Source organism: Plectropomus leopardus, chromosome 2 (assembly GCF_008729295.1).
Source record: "Plectropomus leopardus isolate mb chromosome 2, YSFRI_Pleo_2.0, whole genome shotgun sequence".
In the NCBI taxonomy this organism is placed as follows: domain Eukaryota; kingdom Metazoa; phylum Chordata; class Actinopteri; order Perciformes; family Serranidae; genus Plectropomus; species Plectropomus leopardus.
The window spans coordinates 4762955-4788865 of record NC_056464.1 but is presented as its reverse complement, the minus strand read 5'-3'; the positions used below and the strand labels follow the sequence as shown (position 1 = coordinate 4788865).

Here is a 25911-nt window from a genome sequence, read left to right as displayed (position 1 = left end):
TCCCTCAAGGCTATCTTCAGATATAGCGCTCACGAGAATGAGACGAATGCAAGGTTACCATGACCTTGACCTATGACTACCAAAATGTAATCAGTTCAGCCTTGAGTCGAAGTGAACTTCTGTGCCAAATTTTTAAAAAATCCCTCAAGATTTCCTTGCGATTTTGTGTTCACAAGAATGAGACAGGTGAGGTGAGGTCACAGGGACCTTGTCCTTTGGCCACCAAAATCCATTTCATCATTAAGTCCAAGTAAATGTTTGATTCAAACTTGAAGAAATCCCCTCAAGCATTATTGAGATAACACGTTTACAAGCATGGACTGGACAGACAGACGGATGGGCGGCTGGATGAATGGACATACGGAGAGATGGACATATGGACATATGGACTACCCAAAAACATAATTCTTCCAGCCTCGGGTATCGCCAATGTGGAGGCATAAAAAAAGCAAAACCTGCAGGCACTAGGATTAAATCAAAACAGCACTCACCAGAGCTCCCAGTCCCCCTTTTCAACTCCCCTCTCCTCTGGTGCTGGCATTCAAACCGATCAAAACAGCCAGCTGTTCAGCAGTAACAGTAGCAGTGGCGGCTTGTCAATAGGGGGCGCTAGGGCGCCGCCCCCATCAAAATTACAGGAAAAAGTATAGACACACAGTACACATAAATCATGCAATAAAAAGTAATTATCACATCTGTGCACTCAGAAAATGTGTCTGACTTTTAATTTTTCAAGCCTTCCCATCCCATATTGGGTTTATTCAGAGTTGTTTTTTGTGCAGGCTGAAATACATATGTTTCAAAGGCGAGGGACGCCGGCCAAATGAGTGTGTATGTATGTCATTAAACTTTTCTTCCATGTGACTTCACGGTGGTCTCTAATTTGTTACTCAAAGATTCTCCTCCGGGCGCAGCTCTCTGCGCCCTTGGCGAATCAGCGCGTTGTCTGTCATTGTTCATCCAACCTGATTGATTGATGATACCTGTCAATCAAAGTCACACCCCTGGCAGCGTAGACGCGCGAGCGCATCTATCACAAACACAGTCAACAGACGGACCCGCGCATACGGATGCAAACGGACAAGTCACAACAAGACAGGAGACAATGGCGGCAGCAAAACAAAATTCGGTTGTTTCTTTACAAAATAATAATTTCACGAGGCGTTCACTGGAGGAAAAGAAGCGGATTAAGGAGCTTGGACCGGACCAACCGGATTTAAAAATCCAGCAGCAGGCAAGTGACCGTGGGCGGAGTTACACCCGGGGCTTCTCCCGCCTGTGTTATGCTAAACACAGTTGGCTAACTGGATGTGAAGTTAGCAATGCTCTTTATTGCTTTCCCTGCTTGCTTTTTCAAAGTGTTGGCACTGAACCTCTGTGGACAACAACGGGGGTCAGAGACCTGAAACATCTCTCTGAAAAATGCAAACGGCATGAAAGTAGCCGTAGCCATCTTGACAACAGCATGAAGCTACAGTTTTCTGGCAGAATTAGCATGCTCTCCATGGAAAAGAGACTTGTTTGTGAAATGACAGATTTCAATCAGAAAGTCATTGAAAAATTTGCTGGCCTGAAGGAGAGGAGAGCAAAATTTATGTTCAAGTAGAGTTTATAGTTGTGTTGTAATCCCCACTCCCCAGTGCGCCCCCCCAAAATTTTTTATCACCAGCCGCCACTGAATATTAGTACTGTCCAAACCCCCCCAATTACAAAAGATGCAGGGTCTATGATTTCTTTGTTTGAGAGTGATGTCTCTAAACACAACTTATTATACGTTAACTACCATCTCATTATAAATATTTATAGTGCGATCATGTTGAAATATTGCTGTCACTTTGTAAACGTCTTCAGGTTAGCTAGCTGTAGAAAGTGACATACATGTGTCTGCAGTTCTGAAGATATGGGAGTCGGAGTGGTATTTATAGTTTAAATCACATCACTGTAAATAAATAGCACTATTGATTCACCGAACTTCTTGTCTGTGTCTTGTGTCAGCGCTCGGGTCCCAACACGTCCAACCCATCACATATATCATATAATTAAGCAATAAGCCATAAAGGGTGTGGTTACGCTTGACATGGACACATACACACAAGTAATAACTACCCCCATCTTTTTTCGAAAGTATTTCTGTATTCACCTGAATCTCTTTGGTTTAAGATAAGGCTGAACTCCAACATACCTGTCCGTAGTCTCAGATATCAACCATATTACTATTATATTACTTTTATATACTAATATATTGCTATGTTATTATTTTACTTTTAGCTTTCAGCTGTGTTATGTTACAGCCAACCGAGCATTTCCTGCTGCTTCACATTAAATGCTCTCCATTGGCAAACCAGCAGGAGACTTTTATTTTGAGGTAGCTAAAGAAAATGTAGCAGGACTTCGTTAGTTGTGATGCTTGTGTATGAGCAAAACCACAGTTTGATGTCAGAGCTACAGAGAGGCTGCAATTCCTCCAAAGTAGCACACCTCTGACATGTCAGCAAAGCAAACAACATCACCTTGCTGTGCTTTACCGTGACAAACTGTTCACGGCTCAGCTTGGGTCCAATTGTAAAGGGGCCACAGGACACAAGGTTCCAGACCTGGTAGATTACAGGCCCCCTGCAGGCAATGGATTTATACTTAGAACTAGACTCCTCTACTATATAAATGCTGCATGGGGTTTTTACAGTCCAGTAACGACAAGAAAATGTTATATTCCTGCAAGCCACGAATTTGTTACATTTGAATGGCGTAAACACATTGTCCCAAAAGGCCTACACAGTGCTGACGTGCTGACGTACTGCGGGTAAGCGTGTTACATCACTTCCGGTGCATCTTGTCTGTGCCTCTGGTAGCGTCTCTGAGCTGCTCCTACGAGCGATTCTCAGCTAATCTTCTAAACTTGTTCCTTACTTTGACTGCTTTTATCTGTCTGTGACTGAAAACTCACATAAGTTTTACTTAATCACTCACAGCTGTCTCCTCCTCTCAGCGGTTTTCCCTGTGTATTCACAACTGCTCTCTCACTGTTAGCCGGTTAGCATCGTTAGCATTAGCTCTGGTTAGCGATGGCTTCTCCCTGCTCCTCTCCCTCTTCTGCTCTCTCCTGCTCAGTGTGTCAGATGTTTAGTTACTCCTCTGCCTCCTTCAGTGTTAGTGGTACCTGTAACAAGTGTAGTTTATTTGCTGCGCTGGAGGCGAGGCTTAGCGATCTGGAAGCGCGGCTCCGCACTGTGGATAATCCCTCTTTAGCTGCGGTAGTTAGCAAGCCCCCTGTAGCCGGTGCGGACCGACATAGCATAGCCTCTGCTAGCCGTCCCTCGGCAACCCCCGAGCAGCCGGGAGGCTGGGTGACTGTCTGAGCAAAGTATAGTAAGCCAAAGCCCACAGTACACCACCCACCCCCCCTTCACGTTTCAAATAAGTACTCCCTGCTCAACCACACACCGACCGAGGACACAACCCTGGTCATTGGTAGCTCTATTTTGCGAAACGTGAAGTTAGTGACACCAGCAGCCATAGTCAAATGTATCCCTGGGGCCAGAGCGGGCGACGTCGAGTCAAATTTGAAGCTGCTGGCTAAGGCTAAATGTAAATACAGTAAGATTGTTATTCACGTTGGCGGCAATGACACCCGGTTACGTCAATCGGAGGTCACTAAAATTAACATAGAGTCGGTGTGTGAGTACGCCAAGACGATGTCGGACACGTAATCTTCTCTGGACCCCTCCCCAATGTGACCAGTGATGACATGTTTAGCCGCATGTCAGCACTCAACTGCTGGCTGTCGTGGTGGTGTCCAGCAAATGATGTGGGCTTCGTTAATAATTGGCACTCCTTTTGGGGGAAACCTGGTCTTATCTGGAGGGACAGCATCCATCCCACTTTGGATGGAGCCGCTCTACTCTCTAAGAATCTGACCGATTTTATTAGAGGCCCAAAGCCATGACAAACCAGAGTTGGGACCAGGTTTCAGAGTCGCAGTCTTACACGCTTCTCTGATCCTCTAGCACAGTCACACACCCATAATCTAAATGTTATAAAAACAGTGTCTGTCCCCCGACCACTTCATTTGTTTAAAGCTAAAATAAACAAAAGGGGAGTTGTACAAGAAAATCTCATAAAAATTAACTCATCTCCTGTCAAACAGCATCATAACAGGAGAATTAAATGCGGACTCTTGAACGTTAGATCCTTATCAACCAAGGCTCATTTAGTGACTGATTTAATATTGGATAATCATATTGATTTATTTGCCTCACTGAGACCTGGCTTTGTCCTGAAGAGTACGTTAGCCTGAATGAATCCACTCCTCCTGGTCATATAAATAGTCACGTTGCGCGGGACACTGGCCGAGGAGGGGGAGTCGCTGCTATTTTTGATTCAAGTTTAGCAATTCACACTAAGGCTAAGCTAAACTAAAATTCATTTGAAAGCCTTTTTCTTAGTCTTTCTCACCCATCCTGGAAAACTCTACAGCCAATTCTATTTGTCATAGTGTACCGCGCCCCCGGCCCATACTCTGAATTTCTATCTGAATTCTCTGAGCTTATATCAAGTTTAGTGCTCAAATCAGACAAAATTATTATTGTAGGGGATTTTAACATTCACATGGATGTTAATAGTGATAGCCTTAGTTCTGCTTTCTCCACACTTTTGGATTCAACAGGCTTCAGTCAGTGTGTACATAAACCCACCCACCGCTACAATCACACCCTTGATCTAGTCCTTGCATACGGCATCGATATTGCAGATTTATTAGTCTTTCCTGAGATTTCTGCTCTGTCAGACCATTATTTAATAACTTTCAATTTTTTATGACTCGACTATAAGCCTCTCAGTAAGAGCTACTATTCTAGTTGCCTATCTGATTCAGCAGTGGCTAAGTTTAAGAAACTAATTCCTTCTGCTTTGACAATGCTACTGGCTCACTGCGATCAGCTCTCGACACTGTTGCACCCTTCAAGAAGAAAATAATGAAACAAAGAAAATTAGCTCCATGGTTTAACCTCCAGATTCGCAAATTGAGTTGGAGGAAATTAGTGCAATTTTTTTCCAGAAGCACTGGAATAAGGGCAATTAGAAAACTGGTAGGAAATACTCGTAAGAAATTAGTAGAATTTTGAAAATAATTTTTAAAAAAGATTGGAAAAAAATCAAGGTAAAAAAGGGGAGGGGTTAGGGAAAAAATATTCAGAATTATTATAATTGCATATTTACAATTATGTAAAGAATTATTAGAATTTTCAAATAACTAAAGAAGTTTTGACACTTAACACTTCTTTAAGACAGTTATTTTCTCTTTACTTTAATTTCTTCTATTATTGCTTATTGCCTTCTCCCCATACTTTGAAAGACTTCAAGACAATTGGCTCAGGTTCCAAGGAGTTAACAAAAACACTTAAGCAGAAAAAAAGTTGTATATGTATACTGACTGAGTGCATTGTGGATATTGAGTGAGTTTTCTCACTGGAATCAATCAGACATATGCCACACATATATGGCTGGTCAAGCCTGCCCCTGAACACACACAAGGTCAACATCTGCTGCACAGTGAAAGCAGCACAGGGACCGCCTCTGTCCAATACACACTCACTGTAATCATGAGCACAAATTGAAACCAAATAAGGATGCTTTGGGTTTTATTAAACCAGACACTGGAGTCTCATACGCAGCTTTTATTAATGATTGATTTTCCTTTTTATCAACTTAACAACATAATTTATAATTACTGATCATGATTATTATTAAGTATCACTTAGTGGGACCAGCCCGGGACATTTGTATGTCACCTGATTATGAACTTTTGTCCTCCTCCTTTCCCAGAGCTGCAAAGCTCCGTGCAGCAAATTACTCACTTCTCATCCAGAGTGAATGGAGGCAGAATTAGTCACTTAGTGGATTGGCGGGGCTTCAGTTGGAGGCACTGTGTGCCTGCAAATACTGATGAATGAGCCATTCGCTTGCACACTGCTCACAAGGGTTTGTTTGCACCACAGTTGATCTGCATTCATTTATTACTGAGGATGAATACTTCAACTTAAAGGGCCATGCTGGTGGGTTTGTGTCTACTAAAACTATAGACACTTCACATAAATGTCAACCATTTTTAAAGAGTGACTTTTAAAGGTTTTTCACAACATCATGTTATTGCTGAGTAATAATGCAGCAGTGACTGTGCTGGAATTCTCCTTAGCTGTTTTTAGACTGCCTGTTCAAAGCAGGAAAATCACACAATTGTGCCACCTTACAATTCTGTATAAAAGGTACAATTGCAGAAAGGGGGGGCGGGGGTTGTTTCAGGACATGTATTATAATTTGAAGACGTGTTATGCATATGAGATTTAAAAAGCAGGTAGTAGCATTTAGCAGTTAATTCAAAGTAGAAAAAAGCCACTGAAAATACCCATAAATTAGAAAATCAATGAGGTCCAGAAGCCTTCATTGCTTCCATGATGCCGGCATGCTGTCTTAATTCACACACTAGAGTGGCCAGTTTTCATCCCAAGTCATCACATATTGCCGCTTTGCCTTGGATTCCGCATCTACATATTACACTCTAGGTGTCCTTCTGCGTCTGCAGTTGATGTTCCAGGACGTTACCATAATGTCAAGACAAGCACTTGATGGGATGACGCTGCACTCGGTTATGTTTAGACAACACAAGCACATGGCAACCAACGCTGTTGGACCAATCCACCACCCCGCCCTCCCACTCTATAGGGACCCTAGAGCTCCCTAAATTAAATCGTTACCGGCAGCACTCTTAACCTGACACTGTCCTGTTACATATCAATTGTACGCAACAGGTTCCGTCCATCCGAGTTCTCAAGTGACACTGCCCGTCTCTCTATCAGGCTGCCATGGCAGCTACCCTATGATGTCCGCTGGTGTATGATAACACCACAAATGGTTCTAGTTGGCCGCATTCTCAGCTGATTCCGTCCAGCAGCGTATCATGCAGATGCAAAACGCATCTTTTGGCATTGGGATCTTATGCTGAAAGCACTGACGAAGTATTGGTATTTAACAACTCCAGACTGAGAATGGGCAGGAGCACCATAATGCCGCTGTTGTTTGGTTGTGGGTAAAAATGCAAAGGCAGTGTAAAGAAAAGACTGTATAGCTGCCCTATAATGAACCAAATAGGCTCAATCAAACCGCTCTTAGCACTTACATTTAAAAAATGCCGATGTTGAACTTGCTTTCAAGTTTGGAGGTTGATTTTCATGTTTACTGAACAGGCAGCTTAAAGCTTAAAAGACAAAGCGACACCTAGTGGTGGATGGAGAAGATACAAGACTGTAAATAACCGGCGGCAAGCAGGCAAAAAGAAACTGTTTTTTAACATCTAACTTGATGAATTAAGGATTTATTTTGACCAAACCACAGCTGCTTACTGACTAGATTTCTAGCAAGATTATCCAAGGCGGTTTGGGTGAGTTTTATGTTGTTTCTGTCGAGTTGGAATTAAGTTTATTTTTTGATGAGTTAACTAGGCAATTGAGCCTCTTCTGTCTTCCGTGACAGAAGGTTGTATTCAAAAGGTGTACAGATGTATTCCTCTATTTAAATAATAAAATTAGGTGTGAAAATATTACTTTTCTTAATATTTTGTGGGTTACTGACAGACACAAACACATACTACACACACTGTTTGGTTGTCTGTGTAATCTTTACCTGTACAGGATGTCTTCTTAGTGCTGCAGTGGACTGCTTGTGTTCGTGGCTAAGAAAGAAAGAAATGGGCTGCTCTGCTCTCTTTGCCTGTGAGAGGAAAAAAAGCAGGATGGATGTGATTTTTGATGTAAATGTGAGACCCACAAAGGGGGAGAGGTGGAGCATTGATATTCAGCCTGAGGTCCAGCAGAGCCCCTTTCTCCACACCTTGACGTTGACCTTACGACCTCACAGTGAAAATCATTTGGCAGCTCCTCTGCCCTCTAGCAGTACGCACACACGTACACACACACACACACACACACACACACACACACACACACACACACACACACACACACACACAAACACGCACCCGTCAACATACTCACGCACACACACACACACACACACTGAAGAATCTGTACCCCGAGTAGCCACTCTCCAACATGCTGCTCCTTCGATTTCCATACAGTATCAAGGACTTAGAAACGGCCCAAAGAACCCTGACAGCATCTGGGTTAAATGTATTTTTATGGTGTTTATCAAAGAGCCAAACACCACCTACAACATATCTAGAAAAACATATCAGTGACAGCTTTCGGCTCCAAAATTAGGCCAAATCCCTCCGCAAATTTTGTCCAATCTGTATTAATTAACATAACCACCACTATCATCGTTATTTATAAGGGACATTTTATTCTCTGCATAACAATTTACACATCCTTGTCCGCTCCTAAAATAAACGCTGTGTTATGTGGGTTTATATACTCATGTATTAGTTGGTTACGGCACAGCAACAAAGCCCAAGCACGCAGTCTCCTTTGCCATGCCAAACATGGAAAAAAGGCAATGTGCATCTTGGCAGGAAATGACCCAAAAAATTAGCTAAACTAAACAAAAGTTTAAAGAGTCCTTAAGAGAAGGAAAAATTTTAGAAAATTGGTCATTACTTACAAAGTTTCTCATTGTCTTCATGAGTTTTTGAAATTAATCAGGCCAATTTGCTCAGGTCTTAAAGGGTTAACCAGTCAGACTCAGCAGGTTTCATTCATGAAATGTTAGTACATCTGTTAGCAGTACGCATATAAAACATCTTGGTACTAAAAAGCTACATCGGATTCATGAATGCTGCGGGAAACTCGGATTTGATCGTATAAGTATGTGTGCATGTTCATGAATGTCAATCAATCTTAAATTGATGATGCACTCCTACCAGCCAGTAATAAGAATACATCTGCGCCCATGAACTGATAGCTATTGACCACCGGATAAGAAGGTGATAATGACGATGGACAGGTGCATCCTCTCCACCTGCAAACATGCCGCAAACAAAAAAAGAGATGTGCTGTGAACTGTTTCTTGCTTAAATGACACTTTGGCAGGAGGCTGGCCTTGGACGGACGCCCCGAGCAGTCCAGTGCCTTGCTCACCGGCACCTTGGCAGTGCTCAGGAGGTGCATACTTGGTCCAGACAGGGACTTGAACAGCCAACCCTCCAGTTCCTGAGCCTCCAGTTCTCGCATCAAGTCCCTACCAGATTGGGCTACTACTGCCCCCAATTTTTACAGTAGAAACATGGGTTTTTAAATCGGGCTTGAGCTCAAAACTGCTGCCAAAGGTCGGGCTCGGGTCGGGCTTGGACAGAAACTGCGGATTCATGCCTTCTCCTACTGCCATTACATTATTAGTCATACCTCCACCTTTATCATTTGCATATAATTGTTAATTCCACATACATAAACTATATTATTTGCATGTAATATTACATGCTATCCTAAATTATTTTTTCATTATGTCTATTATTATTGTTAGATTTCATGTCAATGTTATTACTGATGCTGTGCACCTCTCCCTTCCTCTCTTTCTGTCTCTCGTTCCTCTGTTTAATTTTGTCATCTACTGCAATTTTATTGTTTTTTATGACATCTAAAGGGTTTTTCGGGGCGAGTTTTTCCTTAGTTGCCATGAGGGTCCAAGGACAAAGGGATGCTGTATGCTGTAAAGCCCTCTGAGGCATATCGTAATTTATAATGATGGGCTTTATAAAAAGAATTGAAATGAACAGGGTCGGGCCTGATTTTTTGGGGGCCCAATCAGAGCTCTACCTCCACTGGAGCAGTCAACAGCAAACTGAAAAAAACACATGTATAAAGTCAACTGAAATAGCCCATTCACAATTTTTAAGAAACCTAATAAGAAGCTTAAATCTGAAAATTGCCAACTAATTCAGCTAAATGTTTTTGTTTTTTTTAAATTCTAATCCTTTGTTACGTTAAATGTATATGTTTCTTCTGCATATTGTAAACATAACGGAGCAAAATTCAAATTAAAAATTTAAATTTCTAATAATGATCAGCAAAATTTATCTGCATCCCTCATTTACACAAGCACCACGGCAGTCAGAGGCAGGTGTAGATTTTGTTATGACCTACAAAAAAGTCTAAGCGCTACTAACATATTGATGAATGCCGGAATACACATGACTTTTTGTTCTGCCAACACTTAGACATAGAGACCCAGTGTCTCTTAAAGAATAGGCACAACTTTTGTGGGTTGTGATATTCACATCCACTCTAAAAGAGTTACTGGTAGCAGTAATTATTCCCCGCGCCATACTGGCCATATGTCATACTTTCATAACATGATTACAATGAAAGAGATGGAGGACGAATAAAAAAATGTATTCTTGAGTTCAGCTGAAGCTAAAAAGAGGTTACATAACCCATCATGTATGTGACTCATATGAGAGCGAGGACTGCAGATATATGGCAGAGAGTATTTAAATAGATTTGTGTAAAATTTAGTTGTAAGTCATGAGCTAATTGAATTTTGAGTTTTGGCCCAAAACATGATTTTGTGAGCTCACAAAAACAGCAAATTCCAATCAGTTTATTCTCCACTGCAAGTGGACATTTGTGCCAAATTTCATTCCTCTTAAACTTGAGCATATTAGCTTAATTTCTCTCAAAAACATGGGGAGAAGGCAATGAACACAAAAAAAGAAATGAGAGAGAGAGAGAGAGAGAGAGAGAGAGAGAGAGAACAACAGTTTATATTCAAGGATAATTTGTGGTATAAACATAAAACATGATGACTAAAATATATGACTGCTGCTGAAATTACTAAATGTATGCACAAACAAACTATTTTCTTCATTTGATTTCATATTTTGAATAATTGTTTTGGTGATTCTAAAAGAAATCACCTCAAAGATATCTCAATATCTAATCATATATCTCTATTTGTTTTTACGATGCTGTCACTTAACCCTTTGAAACCAAAACATATCGACTTTTCTTTCAAAAACATGGAAAGAAGGAAATGACAAACGACAAATGAAACAAAAATTGCAAGAAATTGGTAAAAGGTAATCAAAAATTACTATAAGTTAGAAGAGAAAGAAAAAAAATCAGTAAATTACCGGAAGGAGCTACTAAAATAAAACAAAAAAATAAAAATAAACAGTAAATGGACTGTACCTGTATTGCACTTTACTAGTCTTTTGACTAGTCAAAGTGCTTAAACACTACATGTCACATTCACCCATTCACACACACATTCACACACTGGTGTTCGAGGTTACCGGGCAAGGTGCCACCTGACCCTCTTGACCCGCTCTACCTGTGAGCCACAGCTGCCCATAATAATATTAATAATAATAATAATAAAAAATACATATATTTCTTTGACCTCATTTAAATGAATAATTATGATAATAAATAAAACATTTTTTGATAATTTTCCTAGTTATTTCATCATTCTCTTATGATTCTCTCTCTTTTTTAATTTTCAGGTTAATTTCCTGTAACCTTTTTATTAATTCTTTTGAAATTTGTGGGATATTTCATGTCAAGTTGCTGATTGCCTTTTTTCCTGTGTTTTTTGAAGAAAGCAAATCAATTTGTTTCAATGGTTTTTATGCTTATCAAAGGCATCTGAGAAAACTGATGTCAATCCAGGTTTCAAAGGGTTAACACAATCAAACAGTGAATGTGATGATTTAGCTCCATATTGAAAGTGTAATGTGTATATGTGTAAAGTATCGGTCTGGGTATGCAGACAGCTCCCACACACACATTTAGCATGCTCCTACAAACGTCAAACAGGACACCTTATGTGTGTCGGGGACAGAATGACGCACAACAGCGCACTAACACAATGTGTCTGCATGTCAGACGAGCCGGGAAAATACAGCGCTTGGAGAGAATGGACGCCGCTCTGTTGAATTATACATGAAGCAGAAGGAACCAAATCAACTGTGCGAGGCATTGTTGTGGCATGAATAAAAGGTGCATAATTGATACAGGCTCTCTTACATCGTGTGTCCCCGCTCGCAAATCTCCGTGTGGAGTTATGACGCAAAGCAGGTCATGGGATCTGAGGGATACAGTGTCACTGATCTAATGATGCACACTGTTAATGCTTTATGTAAATACCCACTGCTGGCTCCAACACGGTTACATGCATCAATGCAAATTACCACTGGTGCAAACCACAAGAAAGATGGCTTTCTATTTTAAAGAGTCAACATTTGTGCTGAATATAAGATGCAACTTGGGAAAACTCTCTACAATAGTGTATCCACCCTCAGAAATACATTATCCTTCATATCAATAACATGCAATCATTAGAAGGTTAAGACTGGTAACAAAAGGCATTTCATTCCACCTCTTTTTATGCATACTTTCAATCTACACTGAAAAAAAACTGAGCTGAAAAGCAAAACATTTCAGAAGAAAACCTCAAAATATCACACTAGACTGTTTATATTAGTGGGAGGTGTAAAAGTTGATGTATCAATAAAAGGTGAAGTGTATAATAAGAGATTCAGCGAATAAATGATGACATATAGTCATGTTGTACTTTCTCTGCACAGTTTACTACAAGCTCTTGCAGTCGTTGCTCGATGGCTTCTAACACACTTATGCAAACAGGGCTATGCCCACAACTCTTCAAAGACAACCTGCTCTCACGCCATGTCGTCCAATACAAACACTCTGTCACGCCACTTAGCATCTTGTGGTACCACACAGGGCACTAGGGCTGGGCGATATGGCTTCTTAAATAATATCACAATTTTTTAGGCTACATCAAGATACACAATATATATGTCAATATTGAAATCTCCTCTTAACCACTGTAGACTGCCAAAAAAAATAATTAACTGAAACAGTTACAAGTAGCTATTGCCATAAAGTAAAGTTACATAAACTACTGTTTTTAAGTTAGTTTAATAAAACACTGTTGTAATGTAAAATAAAGTATAAAGTCAAATAATGTACTGTTATAGTAAAGTAAACTAAAGTGTTGTTATAATTAAATAAATCAAAGCGGATCCAATGGTGCCTTTATTTTGAAGGACCCTGTTTGTTCTTCTGAGTATTGATGTTTTTGCTGTGGACCTTAAGTGTCTGGTCTACAATTGGATATTAGCATTAGCAGATAGTTAAAGTGTAACGGCAGCATGAGGATTCATCTACTGTGAGCTGGAAAACAACTAACAGCTCTCAAGTTCACAGATTAACAATATTTGCACATAATAGTGGTGCTCCATGGTAGCAAAATGTTACTTTGTAGTCACGGTTGGGAGCTCTGCAAAAGCCCTTTTTTTGTGTGTTTGTCAATGAGAGGCAGAGAGCTGTAAAAGAAAGAGGGGAAAATAACGCTAATGAAAGTGTCTTATTCTGAATACCCAGTGTCGCTTTTCTTTTCTTTTTGTTTTGGTGCCATGTATTGTGTAGACGCTGCTAAACATTCACATATCCTAGTCTGTTATTATACAAAAAAAAAAACTGCTTGGCATGTAGTATATTGAAAATTATAATTTATTTATTTATTTATTTTATCTAAAAACATAGTGGCATCATGACAAAAGCCCGGCATTTAAAGGGTTAAAATTCTGAGAGGTAATTAAAATATTTATGATTAGGACTGATGTTGGTTTAAAAGTTAACTCAATGAAATTAGGAAATAATATGAATGTATAATATTTTTTAAAGCTTGATTTTGAAAAAAGTATTTGAGCGCAGAGCAATACAAGTGAGGGTTAGGCAGAGTACTGTATTTTTCAATAATAATGTAAATAAGGTAAAAAAAGCTGAATTTTTTGCTTGTGTAAGCATAGTCAGTTACACGTGTTTGTCCGCTCGGAGCAGGTGTTTATGTGAAGTCCTCTGACAGCTCAGAGGAGGAGCTTTTTGCCTTGCGGACAGATGGCTGCCATTAGAGGGGGGAGAAGTCATGTGAGCTTCTTTAACAGCACCGTGGAGAACGGGCTGATGATTCTGAAAATTAATAAAATCCAGCTGGTCACTCCAGCCCCCTGACAGTTCCCTGCACCCCAGCCTCTCAGTGCACAAGAAGTGAAGCCAAATCCAGTCTAGGTGAAAAATAAATGATTCAACTGTATCAAGACACAGAGGACAAACTGTGACACGAATACATATAACATACAGTATCTTATTATATAACATACAAGCAAGCCCTAGTTATGAATATATATTACCTTCAGTGCAACATTAATACATCTACTGTCATTTTTGTATCGTCTTCCATTTGCCTCTAGCTGTGTCCTTGTTGTTTATTAGTTATTTGTATGTTATCACTTTTTTATATAATCATTAAGAGACAAGGGCTTTAGAATCATAATTTTTGTTACATCTACTGCATGGATAAGGGGTTGACTGATGCTGTTCTTTCAGGGTCAATACCGATTACCGGTAGTTAATGAGACTGATAACCAATATTTGGAATGGATATGCATTTACAACAATACAGTTTTTTTATGTCAATATTTAGAATTTGGAATATAACAAACTCCAACACAAAACTTTGTTTAAATGCCTTGAGCATATGTTAAATCAAAACCGAAACGTTCAACATCATATACAGCAAGTTCCCAGCAACCATTTTATTTATAATGTCAAGTGAAAATTTAGATAAATGAAAAAATAGCTCCTTGAGGTTTTACATAGTAAAAGTTCCTCCCATGCTGACACTTTCTTAGCACATTTTAATTAATAATTTTTACTGGCCAAACTAAATTAATGAATGTTTGATATTTAATTCATTTTGTGTTTGTTTTTTTGGTTTTTTTTAATCTAAAAAATTAGTGGTATCATAACAAAAACCTGGCATTTAAAGGGTTAAAATTGTGAAAACTAATATTTGATATTTATGATTAGGACTGGTGATGGTTAAAAAAAATAAACTTAATGGAAGGACAAAATCATATTAATGTGCAATATTTTTATAGCCTGATTTTGAAAAGTGTAAGAATAAAGAGAAGAGAGTATTTGACACTGCATAAAACGTAATAATGTATAAAAATCAATGTTGCTGCTATTCTGGGACATATCCCAGGCTGTGATTATCCAAAATAATCTACTTTGCATGCAGTATATTAAAAATAATTATAGTAATAAGATTTTTTTTTTTTTTCATCTAATAACATAGTGGCACCATGACAAAAACCTGGCATTTAAAGGGTTAAAATTATGGTATTTGACATTTGTGATTAGGACTGGTGTTGGTTAACAAAAAACAAACTCACTGAAAGTAGAAAATAATATGAACGTATAATATCCTTTTTTGCCTGATTTTGAAAAATGCATGGTGTGTGCAGTGAAAGGAGTGTGTGTAATATTGAAGCGGACCCTGAGAGTTAATGTTGAACTCTGTGTTAAATATAGATATTGCCTAAAATGTTAAACAATCTCCTTTTTAAAGCCTGCACAAACAATAAAATGATGTCCCGTGCCATAATATTTGGAGTTCATCCAGGTGAGATTTGAATCAGTGAATATAAAGGTTCTAGAGTTACTCCACACAGCAGCAGGGAGGTGAGTGTCTCACATCACCGTAATAACGGGAATACTTTTTTAAATTATAATATCAAATGTGTTATTTATTTAAAGCCATTTATCACCACAGTAGCGGCATTAAATGATTTTATTGGCAACTTCGGGTAAACTCTATTATAAATTAACAAACAGCACATCCCACACATACACTGTAACCTTATAAATTTGTCATGGCCAGCAGGCTGGCTGCCAACTCCACTTACACATCCAGAGGAAAGCGAGCAACATTAGCATTCCTGTGGAGTTGTGTTTCTGGCCACCTGGCTCAGTATTTCCACCAGCTACCGTTATTCATTCACTTTGTATATCTTCCGTTTAGTGCTGGACAGGTAGTGTGCAGTGGGTTTATCAAAGCATGTTTGTTGAAAACAGCTGCCCTCTGGGGGTGGACGAGGGTGAAGACTGAACCAAAAAAAACTTACACAGAGCCAAAACTATTGATTAAGAGGCTAAAAAGCTCTACAGAGCTGAATTCTCTTTGGCTTCGGCTCTGCAGACAACCGTTTGCTTATATCATTCAGTGTTAGCTTTAACTATTACTTATATATTATGACAACAATTTTTCCAGCAATGTGACTATTCTAACCATGTCGGGAATTAGGGGAGAAACTCCTTTCCAAGCTAAATCAAACTTGACAAAATAAAACTTTCTGTGAAGATCACATCTATAATGCATTATGAGGGCATTCATAGTGAAGTTATAAACTAGAGGGTGACTGATGCTCACATTCACATCTCCCGCATACACACATGAAATGTAAAGTCAAGTTGTTTTTGGGAGTTTTACAAAGTTGAATTGATTTGACAAAAATAATTTGTACTTCTTTGCTCTTTGTTTCTAGTGCAGAGATTTGTTTCTACTCTGTATTACAGTATGTATTGCTGTTATTAATCAATATTCAAACAGACATTGTTTCTCTTGCTGGGTTTTATCAGTTTAGTTTTTATCTTTTTAATTAATCTTCTACACACCTCCACCACTTTTATTTATTTATTTATGCAATAAGAAGCTACTCTTTTATGTTGTAGGTAAATATTGATAATGACCTGTACTGTAATGAATTGTTTGTAGTCTTGATTTGGGTGTGTAGAGTGGTCGTTTACATTTAACAGGGTTGTAAATTATAAATTCAAGCCCTGTATAGACCTATGGGTGTCTTGTTTAAAGACAATCCAAGGTGCTCTTTCAACAATAGTACAAAGCACAATGTCACAATGTCATGATAGCTTAATCATGAACATTTTCACTATTTAGAAATGAAGCTACTTGCTGTAAACTAGTCAAAATACTGATGAAAGGTGAATCTGTATGCATCACTTGTCCTTGCATTTTCAAAACATTTTAAGACATGCCTGTCTTAGCCTGTCAGCTCTGGTTATCTAACACGACACACGGGATTCCAGTGAGAGAGCTAGTAGATAGTACAAACTGAGACAATACAGATCGAGGGAAATAAGTCATCATCAGTGCGTAGAATTTAGTGACTGTACATGCTGTACATCCCAGCATTGCTTCTCCTAATTTGCAGAATTACAACTAGGATGAATAAAAACACCCTTTCTGGGTGTACAGGGCTTTTATACATTCAGAGGCAAATAAAATGATTCGTAATATTTCCAACCTTCTAATGCATCCTAGAGTCACCTAACAACCCCACTACACGTGGACATGACTTTTGAGCTGCTGCATGCAATTACTGCACTAAGCTCTTGTTCAAGAAACAGCACAAACACCAGTCCAGCTGCTCCTGATACAATGATTGCTATATTAATTCATTTCTCTAAACATCTTAGTTTCTTCCCACAAAACAGGGAAGGAAGGGAGGAATAGCCTAAAGGAATGGGAGGGAAGGGAAAACTGGATTTTGTTTTTTACATCCTGCAAGTTGTAAAAAAAATGTGTGGCCATTATGAACCCTTCGACATCAGTTTCTTGTGCTGCATTTAGACGCCTTTTACTAGAATTTAAACCTCTGAAAGCTGAGAAAATTGGTTAAATTTCTTTTATAAAAAAACAGGAAAAAACATTATGAGCGACAAAAATTGTCACGCAAACTGAAAAAAAAAATACAAATATGTATATGTGTGTGTGTGTGTGTGTGTGTGTGTGTGTGTGTGTGTGTGTGTGTATTCTGCCAGCTTGCTTTTTAATAACCAGGATTTACCTGTACATTTACTTTGAAATACTTAGTTGCATTTAATATAATAAACTGCTTTGGATATGAAGTACATTACACATCAGGTGCCATAGGACTTACCATGTAATATTCTAATATGCGACTTTAACTTCTACACAAGTCGTCAAGACGATATCTGTAATTTAATTAATTACTAGAGTCCTGCAGGGATGACTTTTCTTTTTTTAAATTTATTTTTTTATTTTTTTATTTTTTTTAAGGCCAACCTGAAGTTTGCATCGGCCCTGGCCCCTTGTCAAAAAGTCTATTGGATTTTTGCTGTGGAATTTTGGATTATTGCAAAAAATACACTTTTGAGATTTTTGGGATGAGTAAATGCAATTGCAAGTAGTAAAAATCTAACGTTTGGCTACAAATGAACACAGTCACATGAATATTCACAGAATATTTGCAGCCCTAAGACTCACACAGGTCTTTTCTGCCTCTAGGACTATAGTTATTTTTCCCATGTTGCTTATTTGGAAGACGTAAACCCATTTAATCCTTTAGCTCTATCCTCATTTTACACAAAGAAGACTCAGAATACAGCAAAAAAGGGAATTAACCAAAATGTCAGCATCTTCCAGTACATTCTGCTCCAAAGGTCCTTAACACAAGAAAATAAAAAGGCAAAAGTAATTCCAGGCTTGCTCGAGACATTCTGCAGGTGGTCGTTTCTCTCCTTTAAATAAAATAAGTTTCCAAGATTATCATGAAAACCCAAGAACTGCTACAAAACATAACTTTCAGACGGCACAAAAATAGAAAAATCTAAAAAGACTTTTCTGTCCTACCAAAAAACAATGCATAATCCAACTTCAAATGCAGAGGCCATACTATCCATCAAGTGAAGCACAGAGTCCTTGCACAGTGCCAGTAACGTACGCGGTGTAAATCACCACAGCAGTCGAATCATATTACCTCCAACTTAGAAATGATCACATTCAGTCGCTCACACAATTCATGCTTATGGTCGGAAAAGTGACGGGACAGCTTATTTTCAAGCTGCTGGAACGTGCATTATTTCTGCTCCTTCTTTTCAAAAACATGATTTTCTCTCTGTGCACAGTATGAAGAGCATGAGCACTCTTTGTAAAGGCATGATTTTATGATAAAACTGAGTTAAAAACTGGACTGAAAAGGTTTTCAGTTAATAGATTTTGGAAGCTGACCACTTTACACCGCGTGCTGGTCAGCGGCATGGAAATAAACATTGAAAACAAAAATATTTTATAAAGCAAAATGCAGCAAATAGCAATGAAACTGATCAATATACTGACTCACACCATAGGCACAGAGTGCAGAACAAAACATTTGGGGATGGCGATTATTATAACTAGAGCCAAAGTGGTCATGGGAAGACACATTTTAAAAAGGTTACTTTTAGGGTGATGAAAAAACTATGACAAAAATAATTCATAAGAGACAAAAACAGTAGAGTGCCACAGGAAGAAGCCCTAAAACTCAGAAAATAGTTAGTATTTAAGCACACCTGGTTCCCTCGTCCCAAACTCAAATGGTTTTCAGAATGTTGTTTTTTATTTTGGTTATATGACTGAAATAAGGTCTGTGGTTAATAAATGTTTAGGACACTTTTACTTTTTGTTTAACAACAAAAATGCTTCAGTAAATACCCCACTAAAAAATTTTGAAGCTTTTATGTGCCTTTAAAAAATACGGTTGCTAACAATTGGCTGAATGAGACTGCCGAACCACTCCGAGCATGGCTTTACAGCCTTGTTTGTGGCGACTTTAAGTGTGCTATTGCAGTGTAGCTCATTTATAGCCTTACATTAGCATTTTTAAAGTGTTGTTCTTTTACAAGGATTAACTTGCTGAACAAAACATATAAATCACAAATGTTTATCACAGAGCTTATTTTCTTCAAAGATCTAAAAATTAAATAGAAAAATCTAATAGGCTTTTTAACGAAAGAACCAAGGGAACGCTAACTTCTATGCCAACCTCCAGAAAAACATCATCCACAGGGCAATGTGTGAAGGTGGTGCAAAAAACACCAGTTGTGTATAGTCTAAAATTCCCATCGCATGTTAAAAAAACTCTAAAAAACTCTAACTATGGAGCTCAAGATATCAAAATGTATTTCCTCTTACAATGTTGAGACTAGATACTCAGCTCAACTATAATACATTCTGTTACCACTTTACAGATTTAAAAGACGTCCTACTGTCGTTATTCATTTATTTATTTTATTTAACACTAGTTTCCAGACTGTAAAAAAGTTAAGGGGGCAATTACTTCCGTCTGAAAAAGTGCAGGGGACATGTCCCCCCATGTTCCCACCATAAATTACGTCCCTGGATGTCTCTACAAAAGTTTGGATGTGGGTCTTTGATCCAGTATGGGAAGAAAATCAAATAAAAGAATCTGTTGAGTTATTTATAGCCTTGTTGTTTTATTCAGTAAAGATCTAAATGCTAGTGAAGATGACAAAGCAAGCACATACTGGGGAAGCGTGTATGAGGCTAAATGACAACATATCTGCAATATTTCTGTTTGACGGATTTGGACAGCCATGAAATAATGTCTGAATATTCTGCCTGGTGTCATGTCAAGCATCATACAATCATGAACATATTACTAATCAGGCCTACCGGGCACAGGCTCATGGTCCCAAAGTGTCAGGACCCATGCAACGGCAAAATGTTTTGAATTATGATAACATGTATTGACAAGAAAAATACTCTAAATGACCGTTCAGAGATGTAAAAAACTGCAAAGAGACATAAAATAACCAAAGAAGTCACAAAATAAACCCAAAAGGGACACAAAACCACAAAAGGATGTGCAATGACTACAAAGGGATGCAAAACAACAACAAAGAAAAAAGAGGCAAAACCACAAAGTACGTGTGTCTTGCTTCTATGTAGGCAGGGGCATAGCCATCATTTCAGATGGGAGGGGGACAGATTGTTCGGGAACAAGCCGACTTTTATCGAGTGATTTATCATGCTCTCACATTCAATCGCACCTCTCCTTAGCGGCTAAAGAACCAAATAACCACAAACAGCCACAGTATGGCACCAGAACCCAACTTAAATTCTTTAAAAATGATGATGAAAATCATATACTATCAAAATCAAAAGTTTGAGCTGCTAAGCTCTGGCTGACTTGACACAGAATAACCCTCAAGTATCTACAGGGTAAGTGGCCAGATAATTAAGTGACAGGACTGAACATGAAAAGTTCAGTAATAGCTATGGAAATTAATCTCAGAGTCACTCTTATCCTACAGACAACATTTCCTTAGCCAGTTATAACCTCTCCTCACCTGAGAAGCCTCGCCCTGCAGCCTTGACTCTGTCCTGACTGCTGTGTGCTGCTTTCTCACTGCTCTGTATTTTGCAATACAGACAAAAAAGATGTTCAAAGACATTTTGGAAGAGTAGTTCAGAAAAAGCTGTGGAGATGAATGCCAGTCATTCTCCTTGCTCTGCCTATTGCAATAATAGAGATTTTTTTAATTAAGAAAAGTAGTTGAAAAATAGCTGTGGAAATTCATCTAAAAGTCACTTTTATGCTATATATATTTTCTGAACCAATTATAATATCTCCTCACCTGTGAAGCCCCTGTGTGAGCATCAGTGTTGCCTTCTGGTCCACCTTCTCCTCCCTGCTCTTTCTATTGGAGCATTAAAAATTAAAAGTGCAAAGCAATAGTGAGCGCAAATTCTGCACAGAAATGAAGGAGTGGATCTATTCCTAGCATAAAGCTAGCTAGCCAGCCATAAGTAACAATATAATAATGTTTGTATTCTTGTTCACAGAGCTATATTAGCGTCTAATTAATTTGACATCATTTAGCTAACATTATCAGCAAGCAACAACTTTATTCAACTCTCACAGTTTGTTTTGAAGAAGGGGTGCAAAACCAACTATTCAGAGCGGCTGAGGCGCATGTCTCAACTGCGTCACGTGATCACCACAAGACAGTGTGAGCTGATTTATAACAGATCCATGGTACCGCTGCCTATTCATGGTGCGTTTCAAGTCCGCTCGGAAAAAGGCGGTATGACATGTTTCAAATGAACTAAGCAGTTGTAAAACGTGCGGGGGACAGAGGGCACAGATACCGTCATGATTAATGTTTACAATAAACACTGACGCAAAACTGTCCCTCCCCCAGAAGTGACTGATGCTGGTTATTGTTTGTTTTTTTTTCTTTAATTTGGGATATTGCAAAATTGGTCTCCCCAGTGGCATGAAAAAAAGTGGTATAAAGTCTTTAATCTAACACGCCTCAAGCTGTAGGAACCCTGTCGAGTTAATACATTTTTTATGTTAGCATTTGTAAAGTAGTCAAATTAACATAATTTGAAAATATTTTTTCTCATCACAATTGAGAATTAATCTGAAGAATGAAAACAGTTTTTAAGGTTAAATAAGGTCCCAGGGTGCATTTAAAAAAAAACATAAAAATAGAGCTTGTTCATTTAAAAAAAAAAAAAAAATCCCCCTGGGCCCCCCCTACTGAGGCTGGTGTTAAGCCCCCAATGTGCTTAAATCCTAGAGACGCCCCTGGTGAGACCCATCAGATTCTGTGGCCCAGTACCAGACTCTGTTAAGATATTGTTCCGTTTTCTGAGCTGTCGAGTGCTGAGTAAGCTAACCCTACAGTTGAAAACGGGCCACCCCTGGAATCTGATCGGCCACCCCTGGCGCCACCTCATTATGATTGGCTATCTGCCCAGTCAGTTTGAACTGGTTGATGAGTAAAGTGAATCTTCATTTATAGGTGTACTTCAGTATTAAGCCCCAGATGTTTTTCATAAGCATTTAAACCCTTTAAACATGAGCAAATTCTTTTGAAAACAACTTTCACTTGTCTCTTGTTAAAAATAACAAGAGACACGTGAAAGTCACAAGAAAATGTCCTGAAAAAGACAGAGAAAAAATGTATAAAGTTGTAAAGAAAAAAATATTAATAAAAAAAGGGAAAATGTCAACAGAACTGCATATATAATTAATAACAATAATATATTTTAAATTATGTTACAGAACTATATTTATATATCATTTTAGCATGTTTTTGTCATTTAATTGTTTTTTTTGTTTTGTTTTCTTACTTTTCGTTTTTGCAAATTTTCTGAGGACTTTTACGCTTTTTTTTAACTTTCACTAATTTCTTGCTTTTTTTGGGGGGGGTTCTTGCAAAGCTGCAAATTGCCTCCCTCTTATGTTCTTGAAAGAAATCGTGCCAATATGCTTAGATATTAATATGTTAAACCTGAGAGGCAGTAATGTGCCAGAGTTCTGTCTATCCTGACTAATTTTACATAAAAATACACTGATACACTGAACTGTTATAAAGTTTGTTCATGTAGGCTTATTTATGAACCATTCAGGGACTATACACTTGCGGTTCTAGTATTTACTTTTAGAGGAGCAATTTCTTTAATAAAGTAGGCTATGGAAGCTGGGTTTTACATTTGTGCAGCATCACTCTGATGTACTGTGATTGGTCTGTCTATTTATCTATTCAGCTCAATTATAAGGGGGAATGAGGTGCTCGGTAGCTGAGTGGATATAGCAGGCGCCCCATAAATGAGGACAGTGTCCTAGCTGCAGTAGCCCGGGGTACAATTCCTACTCATGGCCCTTTGCTGCATGTCATCCCCTCTTTCTCCCCCTTTCGTGCTGTTGATCTGTCTTATCTAATAAAGGCAAAAATGCCCAAAAAATAATCTTTTAAAAAAAAAAAAACAACTTTAAACAGGAATTTAATATCCAAAATGGTGCATTAAAGACACACGTGCCCCAGCAGCATTTGTTCATCATGCACCCCTGCATAAGTCAGTGCCCCACTTGGGCCACCCCAGCCCCCCCCAAAAAAAACCTGGATACGCCACTGGAAACAGTTCTAACAAACATGATTTTGTGAGCGTGTCCTTGTTTTGCTTACAAATATTAATATCTCATCATCATGAGCGAATATCCACGCAAAATCTCGAGGAATCGCTATAAAATTCGCTATACGCTATAGGGAGACATTCTGCAGACGGATAGAGGAAATATCGACATTGAGATGTGGGTCGGTGCTCAGTAGCTGACTTTTCATGGTGACGAGGTAACGACGCACTGACAAATCTACCATTTAATGAAATGACATACACTTTATCTGTTAAAATATTAAAGTACAGGGTTAAGATCCGGAAGAATAAACTCGTTCGCGGTGTCGTGTGTGTGTGAAGGAGTGAGGACACGGCTAATGTCTGTGATTAAACTGCACGGGGCAGAGCTACTACTGTGCCCGGAGCTGACGGCAAACTGCAGATATTTCCAGCTTTTGGTGTCCGAAATTAATTTCTGAGAGCTTAACAATTCGTCGCCATTTAAATTTTTAATTATGAAGCATCACACAGTCACGCTCGACAGGTCGGTTGGTTTAAAGGGACTGACCTGCACGCGGATGTCTTGGCTTACTGTACATTGTCACGTGCAGCAAAAACAACCCCGTGTTACCAGGCAGTTCACGCGACAGTAAAATGGTTAACAAAGCGGCCCAAGTCTTTTTTAATGGATGAATAAACACTGACAAGAGGGGGTTTTTTTTTAACAGCATGTTTCACACAACAAACACACGCTTTACACACTCACCTTCTGTGACGAAGAGATCTGCGCTTGCACTATGGGAAGTGTAGTTTTTAAGCACGCGCTGTAGCGAGGAAATCAGCGCTGTGTCACTTTTATGAAACTACAAATACCAAGTTGACGGAAGGCGAACTTTCTGCTGCGTTTAATGACAATAGGAATTATTTTCGACAGCTTCGATTATTAATATATAGCATACAAAACGAGTAATATCATTCATTTAAGTTATATTGTGAATTATGGATATAACATGTAATTTGATTGTATCCCTTTTTTAAAAAAACAGAAAATCGATTTGATTTTTAAGAGACTGATGTACATGAAAATCTCCTATAGTTTAATCCTTTGAAACCTGCAAAATATATATACACTATATATAGTAACACAATTTTAAATATAGGGTTATAAGAGTTAAATATATATATTGCCAGACATACACTGCAAAGTTGCTCTCTGGCTTTTTCCCATGTCTTTCAACCAAACCAATTTTCTCCGGTCCAAAAGCTGTGGATGCTTGTGATAGGCGTCTGAACGCAGTACAACAAAAGTGATGTCGATCTAAGGTTTAAGCATGTTAAAAACAGTTAGAAATTCCCAACAAAACTCAGTATACATACAGTGGCACAGTGGATGACAGTAAAAGCTTTAAAACAATAATCTTAAAATCTTTTAAAGAAATAGTGATTGCAGAACTGTATCTTATTCCATTTGTTAGTTGCATAGTATTTAAAACATTTAATTTAATTTATTTTTCAATTTCAGATTGAACATATGGTAGACCTACAGATGAGGTTAGAATGTATTATTATTATTATTATTATTATTATATTATTATTATTATTATTATTGTATTATTATTAGTATTAGTAGTAGTAGTAGTAGTAGAATTAGGATTTAGATGTGATCAGAGAGGACATAACTTCTTTTTTCATTTTTCAGTTATAGGTAAGATATAAGACTGAGACTAAGAGTTAATTAGAAGCAGAAGAAAAATTAAGAAAGAAAAAAAAAAATCACAAAAATACAAATTTGATCGATTAAAAATAAAATAATTGGAATCTGTTTATACTATAGTCACCACACTTTTGGCTTTATCTATATCTATATCTATATCTATATCTATATATATATATATATATATATATATATATATATATATTCTTTACAATGCAACTCTCCATCATTTTCAGACAAAATGAGTAGTGAGGACTTGTGACCTGTGACAAAGCGCAGTGCACTGTAATACACACAGTCAATGTGCTTTAAGGGGCAGACAGAGGCATGCATGCATACATTATCACCAAAATCAAGCCCAGACAGAATGGTAGATTAAACAGTGGTATGACTTCAAGGCATACTGACCTAAAATTTTTGCATTCACTCATCCTGGTAGTTAAAATGAATAGATATAATATGTGTAAAAGACGATACAGCTTAATACTGCAATATTATTTTAAAGCCATATCGCCCAGCTTTACTTAAAATGCACCGTGACAACCAAGCAACCAAGCTTACATATAATAAGACATTTCTGGCTTCTAACAATCTAACTAAGATTGAACTTGAGGCTTCAAAATGGGAATCCACACACCAGTGAGTAACAT

General features: G+C 38.2%; 1 protein-coding gene across 3 annotated transcripts in view; it reads right to left on the bottom strand.

The window, feature by feature from the left end:
• fhit (fragile histidine triad diadenosine triphosphatase) overlaps positions 1-24335 on the bottom strand; it is a 401046-nt gene extending 376711 nt beyond the window's left edge. For 2 of the 3 annotated variants that reach the window (XM_042498823.1, XM_042498840.1), the window contains exons 1-2: positions 24314-24335; positions 7675-7761 (exon numbers count right to left, since the gene is read on the bottom strand). The gene's annotated coding sequence lies outside the window, so the exon portion shown is untranslated. Of the gene's footprint in view, positions 1-7674; positions 7762-21275; positions 21341-24313 lie in introns of those variants that run through there. The other variant, XM_042498834.1, reaches the window with a different exon arrangement.
• Positions 24336-25911: the final 1576 nt, after the last annotated feature.